The sequence below is a fragment of the Bos indicus x Bos taurus genome, chromosome 27, assembly GCF_003369695.1.
Source record: "Bos indicus x Bos taurus breed Angus x Brahman F1 hybrid chromosome 27, Bos_hybrid_MaternalHap_v2.0, whole genome shotgun sequence".
Lineage (NCBI taxonomy): Eukaryota > Metazoa > Chordata > Mammalia > Artiodactyla > Bovidae > Bos > Bos indicus x Bos taurus.
Genome location: NC_040102.1, coordinates 33,477,696 through 33,488,885, shown reverse-complemented (window position 1 = coordinate 33,488,885; position 11,190 = coordinate 33,477,696). Strand labels below are relative to the sequence as shown.

The window sequence follows — 11,190 nt, the reverse complement described above, 5'->3', positions numbered from 1 at the left end:
TAGGCTACCAGGCAAGAATTTTTCAGGCAAGAATACTGAAGCAGGTTGCCATTTCCTATTCCAGGGGATAATCCCGACACAGGAATCGAACCCAAATCTCTCTGTCTCCTGCACTGACATGCAAATTCTTTACCACTGTGCCACCTGGGAAGTCATGTATGTACTTAATAAATGTTAGTAACCTGCACTGGTTTTTCATCTGTTAAAAAATAACAGGGGGACGTCTCTGGTGGTCCAATGGCTAGGACTCTGCACTCCCAATGCAGGGGGCCTGGGTTCGATCCCTGGTCAGGGAACTAGACCCCACATGTCACAACTAAGACCGGGCACATCCAAACCACTATTTTTTTTAATTAAAAAACAAAACAAAAACAAAGCCACCTCTTGGAGGACTTTTATAAAAATCCTTTTCATACTTCACAGGGTTATTGTGAAGGTGAAGCGGGTTAGTGCATACATGATCCTTGGTAGCACTTGGCACATGGGAAGCACCATGAAGTACTGATTGCTGCAATTATCTAGACCACAGCGCTCAGTACCCTATGATACAACTGTTAATGTCCATCTCCCTCTGCAATGTAAGGTCCTTTGGGATAGGAACTGCAGCACAAAGAACAATAAAACAAAAGCCAAGAAAGAACCTGGTAGACAGCCAACAGATTAACTGAATGGTGTAACAGAGGTTGGCAAATTTTTTTCATAAAGGACCAGAGAGTAACCTAGACTTTGCTGGTCACAAGGTCTCTGTCCAGCGACTTACCTCTGCTGTGCAGGCGGGGAAGCCACACGGATGTTACATAAATGAATGGGGGCGGCTGTTACAGTAAAACTTTACGGATGCTGAAATTTGAATTTAATATAATTTTACACAACATGAAATATTATTCATCTTCTGATTTTTTTCTGACCATTTAAACATGTAAAAGCCACTCTTAGCTTGAGGGCTGTATAAAAACAGGCAGTAGGCCGGACTTGGCCATCGGCCATGGTTTGCTGAGCCCCGAATTAGATGCTGGGTCCATCAAAGCCAAGAATTTTGTCTTCTTCATATAGCCTTTCATCCAGTCCTTCTAGTGGAATAGATGTTCAGATATTTGTGGGATTAGGCAACACGTGGACAAAGGCAAAAGGGAGACGTTTTAGGAGAGTAACTTACTGAATCGTTTCAGAAAGATTCAACCTGTAGTTTGACAGGAGGATGCAAGCGTGGCCAGGGCCTGGCCCGCGGGTGGGTGGGAAGGAGTGGTCCCACGCGCATCAGCCGAGTTTCTGTCATCATCACGCTTAACTGAAACCTTCAGTGACACTGATGCTTCTACAGCCTGCCCGTTGGCTGCCTCGAAACCTTTTCAGAACAAAATGGAATTATAAATAATTCTGAAGAGTCTAGGCTGGTCAGAAAACGAGACCTGAATCACATTGCAGGATCCCTTCTCCAGACAAGCTAGAAAACCTGTTGGACTTATTCTGTCGACACCGGTCAGTTTCATAGACCTGAACTGGGAATTTTCTAGAACTAGGAAACTGGCATCTTAGTGACCAAACACACAGAGGCCCATGAGTGTGATCCACCTACGAGACTGAAGAGGCTCTGGTGGGAGCTCCAGAGGCCGCAGGCTTCACCTCCGGGTGACCATGCCTCTCGCCTCCTCGCTCTCCAACCCCCTCCCAGGTGTCGTCTCCTGGACCAACAGAAGCATTTGCCTCCAGCCTCCCTGAAGACCACAGCCCCTAAACACTGTCACTGAAGTCATCGCCACAAAGGCATGGCCGTAGTTTTGCTTTGTGTTGTGTTAGTTGCTCAGTCGTGTCCGACTGTGCAATCCCATGGGCTGTAGCCTGCCAGACTCCTCTCTCCATGGGATTCTCTAGGCAAGAATACTGGAGTGGGTTGCTATGTCCTTCTCCAGGGGTCTTCCCAACCCAGGCATCAAACTCCGTCTTCCACATCTCAGGCAGATTCTTTACTGTCTGAGCCATCGTAATTCCATTTCATTTTTTGTGCCTCCAATTTCATTTAGGGCTCAGGCAAAGGTTATTGTGGAGGGCGAGCTTCCAAACAGGAATCCCATAAAAAGCAATATTTCTTAAGGCAGACCTATGACCAGATCAATTAGAAGAACATCTATGTCCAGAGAAACTCTCTGGAATATGAAAGAAACCAGGACAGAAACTGGAAAAGAGCTCAAGCTTTAAAGACACATTTATTTTTAAGATAATTAAATTTAAAAATGTTTAATTATTAAAAAATAAATTTAAAAAATTAAAAATTGAAGTGTTAATTTGCAATGTTTCAGGTGTACAGCAAAGCGATTCAGTTATATATATGTGCGTGTGTGTGTTTCCATTTAAAGCCATGGTTTTTCCAGTAGTCATGTACGGATGTGAGAGTTGGACTATAAAGAAGGCTGAGTGCCGAAGAATTAATGCTTTCAATTTGTGATGCTGGATAAGACTCTTGAGAGTCCCTCGGACTGCAAGGGGATCAAACCAGTCAATCCTAGAGGAAATCAACCCTGAATGTTCGTTGGAAAGACTGATGCTGAAGTTGAAGCTCCAATACTTTGGCCAACTGATGCGAAGACCCAACTCATTGGAAAAGACCCTGATGCTGGGAAAGATTGAAGGCAAAAGGAGAAAGGGGCGGTGGAGGTGGAGATGGTTAGATCAAATCACTGACTCGACAATGGACAAGTTTGAGCAAACTCCAGGAGATAGTGATGGACAGGGAAGCCTGGCATGCCGCAGTCCTTGGGGTCTCACAACTTAGCAATTGAGCAACAACAACAACATATTCTTTTTCAGATTCTTTCCTATTATAGGTGATTACAAGATATTGAGTATAGTTCCCTGGGCTATTCAGGGAACTAAATAAGTAGGTCCTTGTTTATCTATTCGCTATACAGTAGTATATATGTGTTAATCCCAAACTCCTAACTTATCCCTCCTCCTTTTCCCCCTTGGTAACCATAAGTTTGTCTGTGAGTCTCTTTCTGCTTTGTAAATAAGTTAATCCATATCATTTTTTGTAGGTTCCGCAGATAAATGATAACATATGGTATTTGCCTTCCTTTGTAAAGACACATTTAAAATGATAGAATGCCTAAACACTTCCACGGTTTTAAAAAGAACATAGAGTCATAGACCAAGTCTCAACTCGTGGTATTTTATAGGTGAGGAAGGAGGGCCAGACAGTGACTGTCCAGAGCCCCATGGTCAGGCCAGGCCTTCAGCCAAGCTCTCTTTTTCCACTTGACTCCGGCTCTTAGCATAGAAGATGCAGACAGGGAACAAAGGGGGCCTTTCTTTCATCTAAGATGAATTATCATCACATAATGGTTTAAAAATTTTAAGGTAGGAGTTCCCTGCTGGTCTAGTGGTCGAGTGTCTGCTTGCTAATGAGGGGGACACGGGTTTGATCCCTGCTCTTGGAAGATCCCACGTGCCTCGGGGCGACTAAGCGCATGGGCCTCAACTTCTGGGCCCATGCCCCAGACCCTACGCTCCCAAGAGAAGCCACCGCAATGAGAAGCCCGAGCACCACAACTAGAGAGGAGCCCCCGACTGCCACAACTAGAGAAAGCCCTTGAGCGGCAAGGAAGACCCAGCACAGCCATACATAATAAATAAAAACAAAAAAAATTTTTTTTAATTTAAGGTACTACATCTTACTGGGAAAGAGATTACCCAAGATACCACCACCCAGCGACAACTGCAGTGATGTTTGTGTCTAAGACAGGGCGATGAGCTCCCGGTCCATCCTTATCCCTTTGTGCAGCTCACCACACGAGCACAATCATGTTTGTAAAAAGGTGGGCAGCCTCGGCTTGCCACTTCCCTGTCCATCTGCAATTATTGCAAAATAAATTTAAATATTTAGGGAAGCCTGCAGTTATTGCCTGGAAAATCCCATGGGTGGAGGAGCCTGGTAGGCTGCAGTCCATGGAGTCGCAAAGAGTCAGACACGACTGAGCGACTTCACTTTCCCTTTTCACTTTCATGCATTGGAGAAGGAAATGGCAACCCACTCCAGTGTTCTTGCCTGGAGAATCCTAGGGATGGGGGAGCCTGGTGGGCTGCCATCTATGGGGTCCCACAGGGTCAGACAAGCCTGAAGCGACTTAGCAGCAGCAGCAGCAGTTATTTCAACAAATATTCCAACCGACCAATTATTTTCCCAAACCTCTGGAATTCTCTGATTTCTACCCGCTTGACATTGGGGTGAACCTTCCTGCTTTTTTCTTACATTTATGTCTTCAGTTCAAACGCTCAGATTCAACTTCAAATTTTATTACCCTTTTGCAAATATATGGGCCCCTCGGGACGTAGTCACTGACCTCAGACACGTGGATTAACGGTTTGTGGTTACCAGGGTGAGGGATGGCTTATGTGGTCATAGAAAATCACCCCCATCTTGTGAAGACTTACATCAGATCTCAGTGGCTGCAGCTACAACTGTTCATCATTTGGAACTGAACTGTAAAAAGAGAGTTAAGTACAATCGAGGAGAATTCTTGCTTATAACAGAGGAAGTATGTGCTTATTTGCTAAGTTGTGTTCGAGTCTTAGCGACCCCATGAACTACAGACCACCAGGCCCCTCTGTCCATGGGACTCTCCAAGCAAGAATACTGGAGTGGGTAGCCATTCCCTTCTCCAAGAGATCTTCCCCACCCAGGGACTGAATCCAGGTCTCCTGCATGGCAGGCGGATTCCTTACTGTCTGAGCCACCAAGGAAGCCCCTATAACAAGAGGAGGTTTCAGATGTGGGTTGGGTTCAATTTTTTAAAGCAATGATCGCAAAACAGAAGTGGGGCTTCTGAACCCAAGTAACTCTCCCTCCGCTGCCAGAGAGGGGGAGGAGGGGTTTGGGGAAGGAAAAAAGACTTATGCTTTTATTTTTTAACACACTTCATTTTTTAGAGCAGTTTTAGGTTCAGAGGATTTTCTTCTTCATATACTTGCCTGTTAGCTTCCTGTTTCCTTCTTTAGAACCCTCTCAGCTATCTTATTTTTCTTGCCTCATTGCTTTATAGTGATAAATAGAAATGATAAAAATGAACATCTGTACCCTATTCTTATTCCATATTTTACCACTAAGCATAATAATAGCTATAAGTTTTTCATAGATAACTTTTTTAAAAATTTAAATATATTAAAAAAAATTTTTTTACAATGCTGTGTTGGTTTCTGCCATGTAATACGCAAATCAGCATTAGAAAGAAATGGTTGTAATGTCCTCTTTCCTAAATGCAGCTTCATGTGCTAAAGTTTTGATTTCTTTAAGTTACTATAAACTGTGGTTGCTGGTTACTAACTCTATAGTTTACTTTTAAAAGATGGATAATGTGAACGGAAGTTATTTTTTCTTCCCATGAAACCCTGAGTCCACAACCCCTTTTGCCCCAATACCCTAAAGTCAGTGGCTTTCAAACTTTTTCTTTGGCCTTTTAAGGCCCCCAAGCTAAGACATTAAAAAAAATTGCAAGCCAGTACACACGTGTGCATGTTTAAGTGAAATAAAAGCCTCACGAAACAATGTTTGCCTTCATTCTTTACTCTTACAAAAGCAGTTTTCTGCAGTTTTCTAACCCATATCGTCTTAAGTGGGGTTTGACCTGCCAGTTTAAAAACCACGGTCCGAAAGGCTGACTGTAAGCTGTGAGACTGGGGCCCCCCAGTGACCAGGCTCACACATCTGCATTAGAGACTGATGCAGCAAATAAAATCACGTTTTGTATTATTTTCTTTTTTTCTTCCTTCCTTCCTTCCTCCCTGCATCCCTCCTTCTTTCGTTTCTTTCTGGCCTCACGGTGAAGCTTATGGAATCTTAGTTCCCCAACTATGGGTTGAACCCGGGCCCTTGATGGTGATAGCATGGAGTCCTAACCCGTGGGCCACCAAGGAATTCCCCAACGTATTTTTGCCTAAAACTGATGTTACCAAGATCAATTGAAAGGGAGAAAGAAAAATAATGTCAGGGAAAAAAAAATCAGGATTTCATAAAAGACACATTTTCAGTGCCAGTTTTCCAGTGAAGTAGAAGGCACATCATGGTATGTCACCACAAGGTCTGGACTGGTCTGTCTGGGGATGCAGAGACTTTAGTAAAATACTGCGAGTATGCCTGAATGCACCAAATTCGCTCATTGTGCTGTAAGTTTTGGTATCTAGCACCAAAATGCCTTTTTGAACCTACAGAGTGTCTTGTGGTTGAATATTTGTGATTATGAGCTTGCGTATTTTAAGACCTGGACACATTTAGTCAGCTTATTCTCAGAAATGCAGACAAGACAGGCTGGCCTCCTTCACGGGGCGTGCAACTGAGCTGCTGGGTCTGCGGGCACGTTAGTGGGGGAACGTTGGGCAGTGGGTCCAGCAGCTGTAGTTCAGGCGGGAGGACAAGAGCACAGCCGTTCTGGAAAAGGACCAGGGAACGGCGTGGGGCAAAACAGGTCTTGGAAACTTAAAACAAAGATTCTGAGGCCTGAGTCCAGAGAAAAAGAAAACCAGCTAGAAGGAATAAAAGATGCACTTTATCTCTGTTACACTCACGAGTATACCTAGTTGCCACAAGACAAGAAGCTCCACTATAAATTTTAACCTTCTCTCTGTTCTGGTGCTTTATTGCAGAAAATGGTCATGTATTTCTCTCCCCTCAGAGAAGCCTTTCCTGTTCCTGACAGCCACCAAAAGAGCCACTTGAAGTTGAAGAAGTATGAAGATTTCTAGAAATTATCAGTAATCATAAGGCAAACCCAGTCAAGAACCTGCCTGCAATGCCGGAGACTCAGGTTTGACCCCTGGGTGGGGAAGATCCCCTGGAGGAGGGCATGGCAACCCACTCCAGTGTTCTTGCCTGGAGAATCCCAGGGACAGAGGAGCCTGGCAGGTTACAGTCCATGGGGCGCAAAGAGTCGGACACGACTGAGCGACTAACACTTTCACTTCTGCTCCTTCTACTCCAGGAGCTGGCACTTTTTTCCACCTTCAGTCTTGGGCACAAACTATCTATTTTATTAAAAAGCACAGCTGTCTAATTAAAAGCTTTTCTTGCCTGAGTCTTGGGGAAGCGATACCCATTTCTATGGTATTGCTGTCTGAGGATCTGGAAAGGGCCCAGTAACATGACACTTTCACTCTTGGGGGAGGCCTCAGAGGATAGAACCCAGCTTGTCCATCCTGCGGACAAAGCTGAGCCAGGGAGCTGCAATGGCCAGAGAACACAAGGGCATGGGCTTGGTCGTTCACCTGGGACTTGGGTCCAGGCCTCTTCCCTTCCCAGGTGATGTGGGCTGGCGTTCACGTCTCTAAACTGTAGCCACAGTGAACACGGCAAAAAGTCTGGTGGATCCACCATCTTATGGCAAGTCCACTACTCTCAGGGCATCTCACAACAGGCGTTTTCAGAATGATTTTCAAAGAAAACCTGCGGGACTGTGACCTTCTAGTTAGCACTCGAGGCAGACTTGTAAAATCACAGATCACAGGAAAGGGCCTGCTAGCATCCTTAGTGCAAAGGAGGGGTTAAGGGCCTGGTCAAGGTAGCTGACCAAAACCAGGACTAGAAAGCACATCTCAGCCTTCATGCTAAAGCTCTTTCTGCAAACAAGGAGGGCAGAAAGGAGAACCGGAGCTCTGATTTCCCTCCCGGTGCCTTCCCAAGACAACAATGAATTATGCATCTTTAGGTTTTGTGTTCTTATTAAACTTTGGTGAGATGATTATGCAGTGGCTTCTCTGACATTCACTGAAATACTCTCACTTGAGATGAGAAAACAGCAAGAAAATTCACTTGGTGAAGACAGAGTTGCTCCTGAGTCCTGGTGAGGAACGTTTTCCAAAGTGTGCCCGACACGACACGTAGTGGCCTGAAGAAAAGTGGGATTTGAGATCAAAGAGACCTGGGTTCACACGCCAGCTGTGCTCCTGGCTGATTGATGTGAAGGGCTTTTTAGTTTCTGGGGAAAGAATAGCTTCCATTAGCATACTGTTTATAGTGGAGTTTCATGGAAACTTCAAAACATTTCTGTTTAGGTGACTAGCCTCAGAGATTTTATTTTTCTCTATTTAATTTTTATGAAAGTGAAAGTCGCTCAGTTGTGTCCGACTCTGCGACCCCATGGACTATACAATCCATGGAATTCTCCAGGCTAGAATACTGGAGTGGGCAGCCTTTCCCTTCCCCGGGGGATCTTCCCAACCCAGGGATTGAACCCAGGTCTCTCTCATTGCAGGAGGATTCTTTACCAACTGAGCCACAAGCGAAGCCCAAGAATACTAGAGTGGGTAGCCTTTCCCTTCCCTGGGGGGTCTTCCTGACCCAGGAATCAAACTGGGGTCTCCTGCACTGAAGGTGGATTCTTTACCAACTTAACCATCAGGGAAGCCAACCTTAATTTTTTTTTTTTTTTTTTTAAATAGGACTTACAGTGTGTTGCTTCTTTTATGTGGGCAGAGATTCATTGACATCTACACACACCAGGGCTTCCCTTGTGGCTCAGATGGTAAAGAATCCGCCTGCAATGAGGGAGACCTGGGTTCGATCGCTGAGTTGGGAAGATCCCCTGGAGAAGGGAAAGGCTACCCACTCCACTATGCTTGCCTGGAGAATCCCCATGGACAGAGGAGCCTGGCAGCTACGGTTCATGGGGTCGCAAAGAAGTTTTTGCGAACTTTGCGAAGTTCTAGTACAGGTTATTGAAGCATGTTGACTAGCATTCCTTTTACTCTTAAATACATTTGCTCGTGAACTATTTATATATGTTTTAGTGCATATAGGTTTCTCCCACCTCCTAATTTCTATTCCCCCCCCCCCACTTTTTCCCATTGGTAAGCATATGTTTGTTTTCTATTTCTTTTTTGAAATGTAGTTCATTTTGTTGCGTTTTCGATTCCACCGCTGTGACATTACACGATGTCTATGTCTTTTTTATTTAGTATGATCATATATGGGTCCATTCGTGTTACCGGGGTGGACTTCACTCTTCTTCATGGCTCAGAGTCCATTTTCTCTCTGCATCACTTTTTCCTTATGCTCTCATCATTCCACGGACATTTGCATCGCATCTGTGACTTGGTTATTTTAAGTACTGAGTGCTGTGGCGCCCACATCTTTTCAAATTATAGCTTTCTCTGGCAACCCACTCTAGTATTCTTCCTTGGGAAATCCCATGGACAAAGGAGCCTGGTGGGCTACAGTCCATAGGGTCGCAAGAGTTGGACACAACTTAACAACTAAACCAGCACCACTGCATATATATCCAGGCACAGAGTCGCCTGATCATCTGATAGCTTGACTTTTGGTGTCTTAAAGGAGCTCCATAGTGTTCTGCATGCAGCTGTATACCTTCTCATTTTCTTGGACAGTACAGGAGGTCATCCTTTCCCAAGACCTTCTCCAGCACTTATTCGTAGATGTTTAAATGATAACCACTTTGACTGGTGGGAAATGATACCCTGTTACAAGATTCAATTGCTTCTCTTTAATCTTTTTAATTGATTTTATTTTTAACTGAAAGATAACTGCTTTGCAATATTGCATTGGTTTCTGCCATACAGCAACATAGATCACCCATAGGTATACATATGTCCCCTCCCTCTTGAACCTCCCTCCCACCTCCCACCGCTCCCCACCCCTCCAGGTTGTTAAAGCCCCGGTTTGAGAACCCCTGACTCACACAGCAAATTCCCAGTTAGCCTCAGAGATTTTTACCTGTTTCACTTTAACTCTGCAAATGCAGTATACGGTAAATGAATGAAGGTAGAAAAAAAAAAGTCTTTGGTTTTTGATTAGTCCTTAAATGCCTCGACTTAGAAACTGATATACATATACCACCATCCCAACCTGGGAGCACCTGGAGGCAGAACAAAGGACCAAGAGGCAGTGAATTCTGTTGCCCGTTTTGAGTAACAGCACTGATGCTCTGCAGTCCTGGTCACTGCACTGCTCTCTTTGGGACTCGGGGTCTCCCACAGTAAAGTGATTCCGTTGACTACATCAAGTTTTTCATACTTGACCACCAGCCACAGCAAGAAATTCTGTTTTCTCTTTTTTTTTTTGGCTGTACCACGTGAGTGGCAAGTGGAATTTCCTTGGCCAGGGATTGAACCTGTGCCCCTACAGTGGAAGGATGGAGTCTTAAATCCTGCACCACCAAGGAAGTCCTAAGAAAATAATTTTTCATCATGACCTGGCACACATTTGCTTATATCTGAAACTCCATGAACACTCACCCTTCTTTTGTGTAATGCACTCTACTTCCTACTGTATTCTATTTATTATGTATGTATTAATTTATTAAGTGCCATGCCACCTCGTTTGGTCATTTCTTTTAAAAAAAATGTATTTATTTGCTTGCACCAGGTCTTAGTGGAGGCGTGTGGGACCTCGTTCCCTGACCAGGGGTCGAACCCAGGCCCCCACACCCAAAGTGCAGAGTCCCAGACACTGGGAAGTCCTTCCTTTGGTCATTTTACAGGATTCCCTCTGGGCAGCTGAGGGGGCTCGTGAGTGAGAAATCTTCTTTTTAAGAGCTTCAGAGGCTGCCACATCTAAGAGAGTGACAGTGCTCTGGTTTTCCTTAGGATCCCCACCTAAGTTGTAGACGGAGCCTTAACTGACCTCTTAATTTATCTTTTCCTGTAAAAAACTCATGACATTTCCTAACAGTCCTCCCGCTCCTTGAAGCAGAGAGTTGGTCTGGTTAATACTGAAAATATTTTTTCCTGATATTAACCTAGGAAAAAACAGAAAACATCATCTCTCTTCTGCGGGCTGTGCTGCAGTGTTTACACGGTCGGGCTGACCCTGTGTCCTTCAAGAGCTGGAAAGCTTGGGGCGACTTAGGATTTTACAACTTGACATATGCTGGGGCAGACAGGCGGTCTGTAAGCAAAAGCAAGAAGTACCCAGTCAAATACTTCGTTTGCACAGATGCAAAGGCATGGAGATTTATATGGCAAGGTCCGAATTCCAAAAATCGTTTTTTAATTAACACACCCAACCAAATGCATAAAACCTCACAAAATGAGTGTAGTGGAAATGTCTTCTTTTCTATTTTTAGACTGAAATATGGAGGCCGTAAAAGCGAGGCTGTCATGAATCTTCATGTTTGGGGATAAAGTGACTTATAACCGTGAGGGCAGGGGCGGGTGGCGGCGGTAAGAAGTCTCTACACAAGCCACATC

General features: G+C 44.5%; 1 non-coding gene across 1 annotated transcript; it reads left to right on the top strand.

The window, feature by feature from the left end:
• Window positions 1-223: 223 nt before the first annotated feature.
• Window positions 224-296, top strand: TRNAG-CCC. The gene has a single exon. It is a non-coding gene; the product is annotated as a tRNA-Gly (tRNA).
• Window positions 297-11,190: the final 10,894 nt, after the last annotated feature.